Source organism: Arachis ipaensis, chromosome B08, assembly GCF_000816755.2.
Source record: "Arachis ipaensis cultivar K30076 chromosome B08, Araip1.1, whole genome shotgun sequence".
Lineage (NCBI taxonomy): Eukaryota > Viridiplantae > Streptophyta > Magnoliopsida > Fabales > Fabaceae > Arachis > Arachis ipaensis.
In genome coordinates, this window is record NC_029792.2 from 31,661,249 (window position 1) to 31,674,471 (window position 13,223).

The 13,223-nt window shown below is 34.3% G+C and overlaps 1 long non-coding RNA gene across 1 annotated transcript; it reads left to right on the plus strand.

Moving 5' to 3' along the window:
- LOC110265455 lies at positions 10,841-12,294 on the plus strand. The gene is made up of 3 exons (XR_002351598.1): positions 10,841-11,034; positions 11,132-11,232; positions 12,011-12,294. It is a non-coding gene; the product is annotated as an uncharacterized LOC110265455 (long non-coding RNA).

Genomic DNA, 13,223 nt, shown 5'->3' on the forward strand with positions numbered 1-13,223 from the left:
TGGATAGATCCACCAGCTGAGTAATCTAGAGACATCTGAGCTCCTTCTGCAAGCCCATAGTAGAAGATGTCTAACTGAACCCACTCTGAAAACATTTCAGAGGGGCATTTTCGTAGCATCTCTCTGTATCTCTCCCAGGCATCATAAAGAGATTCATTATCTCCTTGTTTGAAGCCTTGGATGTCTAGCCTTAGCTGTGTCATCCGTTTTGGAGGCAAGTATTGATTCAGGAATTTTTCTGTTAGCTGTTTCCATGTCCTTATGCTGGCCTTATGTTGGTTATTCAACCACCTCTTAGCTTGATCTTTTACAGCAAATGGAAACAGTAATAGTCTGTAGACATCCTGATCTATTTCTTTATCATGTACTGTGTCAGCAATCTGCAGGAACTGTGCCAGAAACTCTGTAGGTTCTTCCTGTGGAAGACCGGAATACTGGCAACTTTGCTACACTATGATAATGAGCTGATGATTCAACTCAAAGCTACTGACTCCAATGGAGGGTATGCAGATACTACTCCCATATGAAGCAGTAGAGGGGTTAGAATATGACCCCAGAGTCCTCCTGGACTGTTCATTTCCGCTTAGGTCCATGATGGAGAAAGGGAGATGATGTAAAATAGAAAAAATATTTTTATTTATTTATTTATATATTTATTTCGAAAATGAAATAAATTGAAATAAAATAAATAAAAATTGAGTGAAGATTTTCGAGAAACTGAGGAGAGAGAAAGTGGTTAGGAAGTTTTGAAAAGGATATGATGATTTTGAAAAAAAAAAGTTTTAAATTTTGAAATAAAAGTCTAAATTTTAGAAATATATTTCGAAAATTTGTTTTTAAAATAGAGAGAAAAGATATTTTTGATTTTTAAGAGGAAAGAGAAAAACAATAAGATAGAACAAGATTTAAAATTTTTAGATCTAATGCTCCTTATTTTCGAAAATTTTGGAGGGAAAACACCAAGGAACACCAAACTTAAAAATTTTAAGATCAAGACACGAGAAAAACTCAAGAACACTTTGAAGACTCACAAGAACACAAGAACATGAAGGACGAACACCAAACTTAAAATTTTTAGAAAACCAAACCACAATTTTCGAAAATCAAGGGAAATCAACAGGAAAATACCAAACTTAAAGTTTGGCACAAAATTTAATAGAGAAAATATTATTTATGAAAAAGAAGATTTTGAAAAGAATATGAAAGATTCTAATCCAATTACCAAGAACACAGACTAACGCTCTAGCCAAATGAGTTATGAATGGAACACTTGTTTTGAAGAAGTAATTTTTTGAAAACTAATGTTTTGAAACGACACAAGAAAAACAAGAAAAATTCAATAAAAATTACTTTTTGAAATATTATTTTTTTTTTGAAAGAGAAAATAAGGATTCTAAAATTTTAACCAAAAACAATGATAAGAGACTCTAAACCAAGAAAAATTTTTCCTAATCTAAGCAACAAAATAAACCGTCAGTTGTCCAAACACGAACAATCCCCGGCAACGGCGCCAAAAACTTGGTGCACGAATTGTCACAATTGGAAGCATGCCATTTCGAGTTCTGTAGCTTCCGAAAATCCACTTTGAGTGCAGGGAGGTCAGAATCCAACTGCATCAGCAGTCCTTTTTCAGCCTGAATCAGATTTTTGATCAGCTCCTTCAATTTCAGCCAGAAAAATACCTGAAATTACAGAAAAATACACAACTCATAGTAAAGTCCAGAAATATGAATTTTTCCTAAAAACTAATGGAAATAAACTAAAAACTAACTAGAATATCCTAAAAACTATATGAAATTAATCCCAAAAAGCGTATAAAATATCCGCTCATCATTGACCTTAAAGTCATCTGGGTCAATAGGAGTGTTAAATGTATAGGAGCCTAGAGGTCTCCCAATTGGTGTATTCTCCTTTGGATCCATAGTGACTTCGGTGTTCCTGCATACATAAATAAGAGACAAAGAAAAATGGGAGTCTCTATGTCAAAGAATAGAGAAGTCCCTGTGAGATGTGAAGAAGAAAGAAGAATGATGATAGAGGAAGGAGATGAATAATTCGATTAAAAGGGAAGAAGAATTCAAAAATTAAGAAGCGAAAAGAGAAACTAGAATTAAAATATTTTTGTTTTTATTTTATTTATTAATTGAATTCGAAAATAAAAGCTACTTAGTTAAAAAGATTTGAAAATTGAATGATGAATTTTCGAAAAAGAAGAGAGAGAAATAAGTATGAAGTTTTCGAAAATATGCGAGAGAAGAATTAGTTAGGAAGTTTTGAAAAAGAAGAAAGAGAGAAAACAAGTAACTAATTAAGAAAGATTTGAAAACAAGATAAGATAGAAGATTTGAAAAAGATTTGATTTTGAAATTTAAAATTGAATTAAGATAAGATAAGATTTTGAAAATTGAATGGAAAAAAAAGATTTTATTATTGAAAAGATTTGATTTTGAAATTTAAAATTAAGATAAGATAAGATTTTTTTTTTTTTTGAAATTTGAAGTTAAAAAGATAAGATAAAGATAAAGATTTGATTTTTAAAATTTAAAAGAAAGATAAGATAAGATAGAATCAAATTAAAAGAAAAGATTTTAAAAGATTTTAAAAAGATAAGATTTGAAATTTGAAATTTGAAATTAAGATAAGATAAGATAATGATTTTGAAATTAAAATTTGAAAATTTTTTTAGATTTTCAAAAATTAAAGTAAAAAGATAGAAAAGATATATTTTTTAATTTTTTTGAATTAATGAAGAAAGAGAAAAACAACCAAAAGATACCAAACTTAAAATTTTTAGATCGAAGACTCTAAATTTTTGAAAATTCAAAAAGAAAAACACCAAAAGACACCAAACTTAAAAATTTTAAGATCAAAACAAGAAAAGAAACAAGAACAACTTGAATACCAAGAAAGGACACCAAGAACAATTCGAAAAATTAAAGCAAATAAAGAACAACTAAAGGACACTAAACTTAAAAATTTTGAAAATCAAAGACACTAATTTCGAAAATTTTAAAGGAAAACAACCAAAAGACACCAAACTTAAAAATTTTGAAATCAAAGACTCTAATTTTGGAAAAGAAAGAAAAAAAAACTTAAAGACTCAAGATGACTCAAAAAGGACACCAAACTTAAAGATTGACACAAGACTCAAACAAAAGACACTATTTTTGAAAATTTTTTTGAAAATAAAGCAAGAAAATTCGAAACTTTAACAAGAACAAAAACAAAGACTCAAACAAAAAGACAAAGATTAAAAAGAAAATAAAAGACTCAAACAAAATTAAAAAGTACCTAATCTAAGCAACAAGATAATCCGGTAGTTTGTCAAATCCGAACAATCCCGGCAATAGCGCCAAAAACTTGGTGCGCGAAATAAGAACTCGCACAACTGAACCAACAAGTGCACTGGGTCGTCCAAGTAATACCTGAGGTGAGTCAGGGTCGATCCCACGGAGATTGTTATTTTGAATCAAGCTATGGACACCTTGTAGATCTTAGTCAGGCGATTAGAAAAAATAGTTTGTTGAAATAAACGCATACAACAAGAATAGGGATGAAATTACTTAATTTGAGTAAAACCAGTGATAAGAGAATGGTTGAGGCTTCGGAATGCTTCATTCTTCTGAATCAACCTTTCTTACTATCGTTCTCCAACTGTGAGTGATTCCTTCTATAGAAGGTTGTAAGTGATCAACGCCGGTTTAATGGCCGCCAAACTTCCTCCCTCAGGCCGAACGCCATGTTTAGTGCGCGCCCAATCTGAATGAGGGTGAAGCTCTTGCAGTTCATCCCCTTGATGATCCTACTCAAAACACCACAGACAAGGTCGAATCTTCCGGATCAGAGAATGCTGCGCCTTTGGTTCTAGCCTCTACCACAAAGACCCTAATCTCCCCATACCTCGGTTGAACTGGTGTCTCGAGAAGTCCCCAACGAAGTCGTGGATTAGCCGGCTAAGAGATGTATAATCAGGCTAGTGGTTTAATGATCTCTGGTTAAGGACTCACACTGAACCCATGTAGAATGAAGATGAGTGTCATGGATCATCTCATTAATAAGGTTGAATAATGAAGATACATCTTAAAATAGAGTCACACACGAATTGAATAGAACAGTAGTACTTTTATTAATCCATGAAAATCAATAGAGCTCCTAACCTTAACCTAGGAGGTTTAGTGACTCATGCTGATAAAAAATACAATGGTAAACGTGAAAGTGGGCAAGAGTCCTCTAATAAGGGTGAACTCTTATATATATATATATACTAATCTAATGACTAAGGATTACAGAAATAAGATAAACTAAGTTGATATTACGAAAATCCACTTTTAGGGCCCACTTGGTGAGTGTTTGGGCTGAGTTTGAGTGTCTCCCACGTGCTACCCTTAGGGGTGTTGAACGCTGTCTAGGGACCCCCTTTTGGGCGTTGAACTCCAGTTGCTCCCTTGTGGGCGCTGGACGCTAGAAATAGGGCTGGTGGCTGGCGTTGATCGCCAGTTTTGGGCCATCATTTTCGAAACAAAGTATGAACTATTATATATTTTTGGAAAGCTCTAGATGTTAGCTTTTCATAGCCGTTAAGAGTGCACCATTTGAACTTCTGTAGCTCTAGAAAATCTCTTTCGAGTGCTTGGAGGTCAGATCCTAACAGCATCTGTAGTGCTTTCTCTGTTTCTGAATCAGACTTCTGCTCAAGCTCCTCAATTTTAGCCAGAAAATACCTGACATCATCATAAAATACACAAACTCAAAGTAGAATCCAAAAATATGAATTTTGCACTAAAACCTATAAAAATATAATAAAACTTAAATAAAGCATATTAAAAACTATATGAAAGTAATGCCAAAAAAACGTATAAAATATCCGCTCATCAGATGCGCACACCGAGGGACTGTCCAAGGTTCGGTACCGAACATGTCGGGTTTTGGCTTATAACCGACAGACGAGCTCATTGGCTGTAGGACAGGCATGAATTATTTGTATTTGTGTGTATTGATTGGGTATGCATCTTGTATTTTGCTTGCCTTGTTAAATAATTGTATCTATATACTATTTGAGCTAATTGCTTTATCTATTCTCTCTATTTATGTGTTCTTTGTATTGTCTTATATGTGTTTGAATAATTGATCACCTTGATATTGCTTGTTTGGTGTGGACATGACCCGAATGGCGACTCATGGACCCAATAAAACCCGTAGCGAAAAGGAAATGAGAAAGGCACAGCGGTAGATAACCAGGATGAGTTCTTGGTTGCTATGACTAATCTCACAAACGCTGTACAAGGAAGTATTGTGGCTACTAATCAGCCAATGGAGAGGATGGAGAAACATGTAGAAAACGGGAATGATGGTGGTCCGATCACACTGGCTACATTTCTGAAGGTGAATCCTCCAGTGTTTAATGGTTCAACCAGTCCCACCGAATCTAACAATTGATTTCAAGCAATGGAGAGGGCGTTACAAGCTTAACATGTACCTAAGAACCAATTCATAGAGTTTGCTGTTTATCAACTAGCTGGAGAAGCTCAATTTTGGTGGCAAGGAGCTCATTGTCTATTGCAACAGGGTAATAGGGATGAAGTTATTACTTGAGAGATGATTAGATATAAATTCTATAAACTCCAGTTAAAGCAAGGGGTTATGTCTGTGGCAAAGTATACCAACAAATTTGAGGAACTGTGTTATTTTCAAAGATTTGCCAAGGAGCACCTGAAGGTTACGAGGAGTAGAAGTGCCTTAAATATCAGGATGGTCTTCAAGATGATATAATGAGAGCTATGGCACCTCTGAAGATCATGAACTTCACTGAATTGGTTAACAAAAGCCGAGTGGTTGAAGAGTGCTCCAAAAAGAGCTCAGTGGCAGGGGATAACCGTTGAGGTTTCTACAATAGAAGACGTCGAGGTCCAAATTTTAAGAGAGTCGGCTACACCCCACAACCCACCCATGGTCAGAATAACTTTCAAAGGAACAATAACAACAATTACCGAAGAAGAGAAAGAGGGAAGCAAGCTCAAGTTCCTCACAATGACTTAACTTGTAGGAGGTGCGAAAGCTATCATCCTGGTACTCTATGTAGAGCTGGTTTGGACTTATGTTACTCTTGTGGTGGTGACGGTCACATGTCGTAAAATTGTCCGGAGAGGAAGAATCAAAATGCTGGAAGAGCTCAACAGCAAGGTCGTGTTTTCACCGTGATGGTAGATGAAGCTGCTAGGTCAGAGACTTTGATTCGAGGTAAATACAAGATTGGTAATAAGATTTTACTTGCCTTATATAATACTGGAGTATCACATTCATTTATAGCCTTTGATGAAGTTGAAGATTTAGGATTAAAAGTATTAGAGTTAGCTTTTGACTTGCATGTACATACACCAACTTCTCAACCTATAGTAACTAGACTTGGTTGTCTGCAAGTGCCTTTTTAGATGGAAGACATCCAATTTGTGCATGATTTTATTTGTTGTAGCTGATTGGATTAGACTTGGTTTTGGATTTGGACTGGTTATCAATGCATCACATGTTGCTGGATTGTTTTGAGCATTCAATTCGATTTATGTCTAATAGTGGTGTGGAGTTATTATTTGAATTCAGTGACCGTGAACTGTAGTGGAGAAATGTCAATGATTTATCCTTTTAGCTGCTAATTTATTAGGTAATGAGCAAAATTTAGACCATATTCCTATTGCGAGAGAGTTTTCCGAGGTATTTCTTGAGGATATACCAGAATATATACTCCAAAGAGAGATTGAATTTGCGATAGACTTAGTGCCAGAGGCGGGACCAATTTTGATTGCACCATATAAGATGGCACCGTTAGAGGAACTAATGGAAAAGAAATTTATTCGACTAAATGTTTTCCCGCGGGGAGCACCAGTTATGTCAGAGAAGAAGAAAGACGATAGCAGGAGGCTTTATGTGAAAGAGAGTGCCAATGAATCTTCGTGACTTGATCTATCTTTTCTTTTGTAACTTGCATTGAAGTTTTTGTCTCGGATTCCTTCTTGGAAAATGATTTGATCAACTTTCCAATTCCATTCTTTACTCGCATGTGTCCATGCATGAATCTTGTACCTTTTAAGGTGAGCTTGAGCTTATTTTGGTACAATCAAGCAATCCTTGAATCTTTGAAAACTTGCTATGAGTTGAGTTGCTCTCCTTCGCGAACTTGTGTTTCTTTAAAGTCAGTTGAAACTTGTTTGATCTGATATGTCTTGTTCTCTCTATCAAAGATTCTTAATTTCGATTCCTTTTTTGAGATTCACTTTAGTTTTCCTTCTTGTGCATTTTGTTGTTTTTTTACGACCTCACTAAATCGAAATATAAGATATCCCACCGATTTCTCGTGAATACCATTCGTATTGTTCGTTCTTCTTTTGAGAATAGTATCCTTTCAAAATCAACTCGACCTTATTTCGGCGCCGTGTGCAATTCCTAGATGTAACCCTCGAGAGGTTAGTTCCTTAGAGCACGACTTGTGGATGCGGAACACGAAACTTGTAAGTATGCGATATCACGAGGAGTTGTGAAGCTTTGATTCTTGTGATTGCATTGCCTATGACTAAGTTGACTCACAATGATCCACGTTGGTATGGAAGTCTGACTGTGAGGAAAGTTTTCATACTCCGAAGGAGAGATTAACCATAGCGCCAATACTCGTGTTACCTAAACCTAATGAACCATTCGAAGTTTACTGCGTGCATTATTGAAGGAACTTAAAATGCGTCAGAGGGGATGAAAGAAATTATTGAAGGGTTATGATCTTGAATTGAACTATCACACAGGAAAAGCGAATGTAGTGATAGACGCCTAGATCAGAAAGTCTCTAAGTATTCTTTGGATGATGTTTAACAAAGAAGAACTGTTAAATAAGTTTGCGGGTCTTAAGTTGGGTGTTGAGGAAAGTGGCTGGAGGTGTCAGACTAAACCAATTGTAAATTACAAGTGATTTTAAGGCCGAGATACAAGGAGCGTAGCAAGATGATAAACAGCTACAAGGGATGTTGAAGTATGTTGATCAACAAGGGAAGCAAAAAGAGATCAAGAGAAACAGAAAAGGAGTTTGGAGGCATAAGGAGAGGATTTGTGTATCGAATGTCGAAAATTCGAGACGTGAACTATTACCTTATGAAAGTTTTCATCATGTTTGTGAAATAGATAACAATAGCAAACAAACACTACAACAAGAATGGAGCATAGGGGCGAAAAATTAGGGGCCATTCACCTTGCCGCCACTAATCACATTTGTGGAAGAACCCGCCCTTCCTGTGCCGCAATATCAGCGGCTACTACATCGAAAAACGCTGATATTCTCCATTTATCATATTTCATTTTTCAATTCCCTTTTGTATCTTATAACCATTAGTTCCCCCAACTCTGCAGAAACCTGCGAAGTAAGCTTGGAAGCGCGCCAAATCCTGCCGTCTCTCCTTTATCCCGTGCCACTGCTACTGATCTATCCTACTCTCCCCGGCGTCGAGCTTTCGCACTCCTCTCACCAACATTGAAGTTTCCCATCTCCTTTTGTCACGGGTTCGTGCTTCACCATGTATCTTTATTTGCTATTTTCATTCTTGGTTCAAAATTTTGTTTCAGGTTGTTTTGATTCACAATTTGTCTATATCTTCATTCAATTGGGGTTAGTTGTTACTGTTTAGAGTTAGGGATTTGAAGGTATAATTTTGTTGATTTATTGTGTGCTTTGTAGTGAAACACAGGGCGCGCGCCAAATCCTTGCCGCCGTGGAGCACCGTCTGTCAGTACCAGAAGGGTTGTGCTTCCCCCTGCTGGTGGGCCCACTCCCAATCTACTCTCTCCTCCCTCTAGTCCCGTTCTTAGGTATGCCCATACTCTTGGTTCAGATTATTGGTATCAAAATATCCCCCTTTCAATTTGGTTTACTTTTCTATTTGGTTTCAGATTTCAATTTGGGTAACATTATACTTGTTCTTTTTTTTTTATGTTGAATGTTGTTTTGATTGGACTCATGGTGTTTAGTATTTAGATTATGTTGGTGCTAATTATTTGCTATTTTAATTGGATTTCGATGAAGAAAGAGAGAATAATAGGATTTGTACTGATTTTTCTTGTTCTGCATAATTCTATATGGAAAAAAATCAAGTCTCAAATATCTAAAATTTCTTTGAAATAAATGAGTGCACAGAAAAATAAAAGGAGAAACATGTGATTAATCTGATAACAATAATAGAATAATTTACATGCTTTCAATCAAATCGTGACAGACGAATTTGTCATTTTTTTAATAAAAGATCTTTAAAAACATCTCTGATATTAATTTCAGAAAGAAAGTTAATATCACATGGATCATTCAAGAACTTAAAAAATTGGATGCTTACTTTATATATAGATATATATATAGAAGTGAGGAGTGTGTGACCAACAAATGGTGAATATGGTTTGTGAACAATCAAGGGTTTCAACTTAATCATTTTCTTTGACCAACAAATGGTGAATATGGTTTGTGAATAACTCTTTCAGAAGTCAGATATGCCTTTATATAACTAAGAAGACTTTGGCATATTTGGTGCTGTAAACTATTTTTCAAGTATAAAGTTGGTTAGCTTCATCAAAATTGTTCAGTGAATATAGTGAAATAGTGATTATGAATTTCATTCTAGATTTTGTGCTATATGCTTGTCCAATGTTCACATAAGTTATAAGGAGACAGAAGTCTTGATTCAGGATTGTAAGGTTTTGCAGAAAGTATGCATCCTTATCTTGTGCCACATTCTTTATTTTTTTCTTTTATATGATAACTTTTTATTCACATTCCTTCCTTCAAAAGGTTTATCCATTCATAGAACCATGAGAGTTTAGAAACATCTATCTAGTTATTTCATTGAATTATGGTAATAAATCAAGATTTATATGTAATCCCTTTTCTACTCCAATAAATGGAACCGAAGCTAAGTCTTTGGATGGATGCAATAACACTGTTTTTGCTAACCATTTAATAACCGACTTGTTTTCTACATATAATATAATCCAAAGCTTATAATATCTTTTATTATATGACTATCCTATTCATGTAGACTTTATTTTATTGAAAGGAGAAAACTTACTAACTACTGCTTGATGGTTTCCACTACTTGATGGTACATTGCTTATAGTCCTTCTGGATGTTATGTACCTTGAAATTGAGCTTTTGTCACACATTATTATGATGTTGGCTAGACTTAAGATTTGTTTCTTTTTGTCTTATCAGTGGGTTGTTTTGTTCAATTCTAAGTGGATTTAATAATTTGTATGTGTGACTAATGTAAGAAAATATACACATATATCACATTACTAAAATATCTTATTAATTTGTTTAATTTTAAATGTTTTATAAACATAAATATTTGATTAGATCATAGGGTAAATATCTATAAGTTCTTATGAAAAATTTTAAATGTTTTATAAAAATATATCATTGGACTGTTGAGTGGCGTTCCTGGTTTGCTAGAATCTAATTATGGAAAATTTTCTATCTGTGAGAAAAGTTGGCATAAGATTACCACTAAAGACAAGGTTTATAACAAATATGTTAAGGTAAAAGTTTATATTCGGTTGAATTAAATATGCTTATTTGTTACAATTATTAACATATTGTATTATCTATGTAGCAAATTTTCTACTTTAATGAAGATAGTGAAGGAACTATCAAAAAAAATATTTTGAAAAGTATGGGGAAGTCCTAGAAGAATACAAGGTTGAGGTTGTATGATGCTTATTATGAGCCAACACTAATGACTGAACAAAATATTGAGAACCGTCAGCTAGAAATTGATCAAGAGCATTAGAGATGGTACCTTGACTATTGCGCCAAACCTGAGACACAGGTAATCTAGTATATTATTGGTACACAACAATACAATTTATGTTGCATTGAGTCTTTTTAAATCAATTTCTAATTGCCTTTTATCTCTGATGGACCAATAGGAGAAATGTAGAAAAAATGCTATAAATCGATCAAAACAACTATATACCCACACTGGCAGTTCGAAAAGCTTCGCACGGTGGAGGGAAGAAGAGGTACTTTAATTTTTTATTCAGTTTTTGGACTATCTTTATGTCTACGTTTTCCTTAATTGTGTGGAATACGACAATGGCATAAATGTTGTTGTTACAGTCGAAACAACAAGGAAGGAGAGTCGGTAGAGGAGAGTTATGGATCACAGTGCACAAAAAAAAGATGGCTCTTATATCAATGATGAAGCAAGAGCAATTGGTGTAAGTACTACTTATTATAATTGATCTTCCAAATTATGATCTCAAATGGGTTAATAGTTTTTACTTCTCCATATTTTATTTTGTTTTTTATTTCTTTACTAAATAGTTTACTTCATGAATTGGTTTGGTATTGGGTTGAAAACAGCTATAAAATATTCAAAGATGAATTTCTATTAATCCTAATTCATTTTTTATTCACCACAATTTCATCTCCTATGTCAAACTGGACCCAAAGATGTTTCTGCTGGCTGTCCACAAATTGTGTGAAATTCTGAGGCTACGATTTGAATTAGATTAAAGGAATTGATTTTCAAATTGACTTCAATAGCATTATACTAAAAAATCTTTTGCTACAAGTGGAATAAGGCTACAAAGCTTAAGGTTTAGATTCTTATCTATACATAGATAGTAAAAATATCCGTGTTTGTTTCTTTTCCATTTGATACTTCTTAGTTGTCTCTTCCTTGCATGCTGAGCTGCAATTTTAGTTTTAATTAAATTGAATGTATTTGAATCGGATCCATATTGTTGAAATGATGCACTATATTGGTCTATATTGGTGGTGAAAGACAAAGTAGCAATTTAAGAAGCATACACAATGACAATGAAGTTGCGTAATATAACAAAACTATAATGATAGATAAAACCAATTTTTTCATTCATTTTTGTGTGTTTTTACTGTGATGAACATGATGCAGTTAATCATCATGTTTGGCATGTTCTTGACATGAGATAGACTAATCAACAAATGCTTGTATTTGCTGATTTATGTCTGTAGGAAAGACTTAAGGAGATTGAGCAACTGGATGAGTCTTCTAGAGTGTTGTCTCAAAATGATTCCATTGCTCAAGTTCTCGGAAAAGAAAAACCAGGTAGAGTGCATGGTGTGGGTTCCGAACTGACTCCTAATCAACTCTTCGATCTGAATTTGCATCTGTCGGGCAACAAAGTCCAAGTAAAGGAGACCCAAAGGAAGCTGCTTAAACTATAGGCAGAGTTGGAAGCCGAGAAGTTGAAAAGGAAGGCGATGGAGGATGAAGCAGCATCAGAGAAGAAAAAGAGGAAGGCGATGGAGAGTGCTCTGATTTATCTATTTCAATAGCAGGGTGAGGAGCTGCCACTAGACATCGCTGCAGAGATGAGTTCAGTGGAATGATAGAGTGAAAAATAGTATATCAAGATTGGAGATGCTTTGGATTCAAGCAAACATTTTTTTGAATTAGACTATACAACTCTTTACAAAAGATTTGTTTTCTTGATATTTTCATAAATATATTATTTTTTTTTGCAGATAATTTTTTGGTTTTTGCCAATAGTTTAGATTCTAGGGTTGAAAATAATAACTCTTAAAAGAATTAAAAATCCAAAAAGCAAAAAAAATCTATAATATTTAAAAAAATGATGCGATTTAAAAAAAACCAAAATATTGCGTTTTTTTATTTTTTTTTAATTTAGCAGCGATTTTAAACCGCCAAAAAGTGTCTCAAAATTTGAAAAGTCTGTCCGAAATTGCAATATTTGTAACCGCCGGTAACTTTGCTCAAAACCCAGTTCCATATTGCGGTGGTTTTAAAACCACCGCAAAATATGCGCAAACTTAAAACTATTGAAGTAAGTACCGGCGATTTTAAAACCACTGGTAAACATGCTGAAAATCGTAGTACTCACATTTTGCGGCAGTTTTCTAACTGATTGTCGCGAATTACTGATTTAGCGGCGGTTATACTAGCAATTGTTGAAAATCGCCACCAAACCTAATCCCCACGCCCATAACGAGGGCGGTCTAGTGAGCCACCAACCTTTGATTTTGCAGCGGTAATGGCAATAAAAACCACCGCTATTCTCCGATTTTATTGTAATGAAAAATAATTGCCTTGTAAATAGGAATAGATCCAAAAATTTTAATATAAAAGAACCAAATTTTAGACAAATTTTTTAATTATTCTTGTTTATTATATAAAAATAATTTAGACATAATATGTGGATATTGA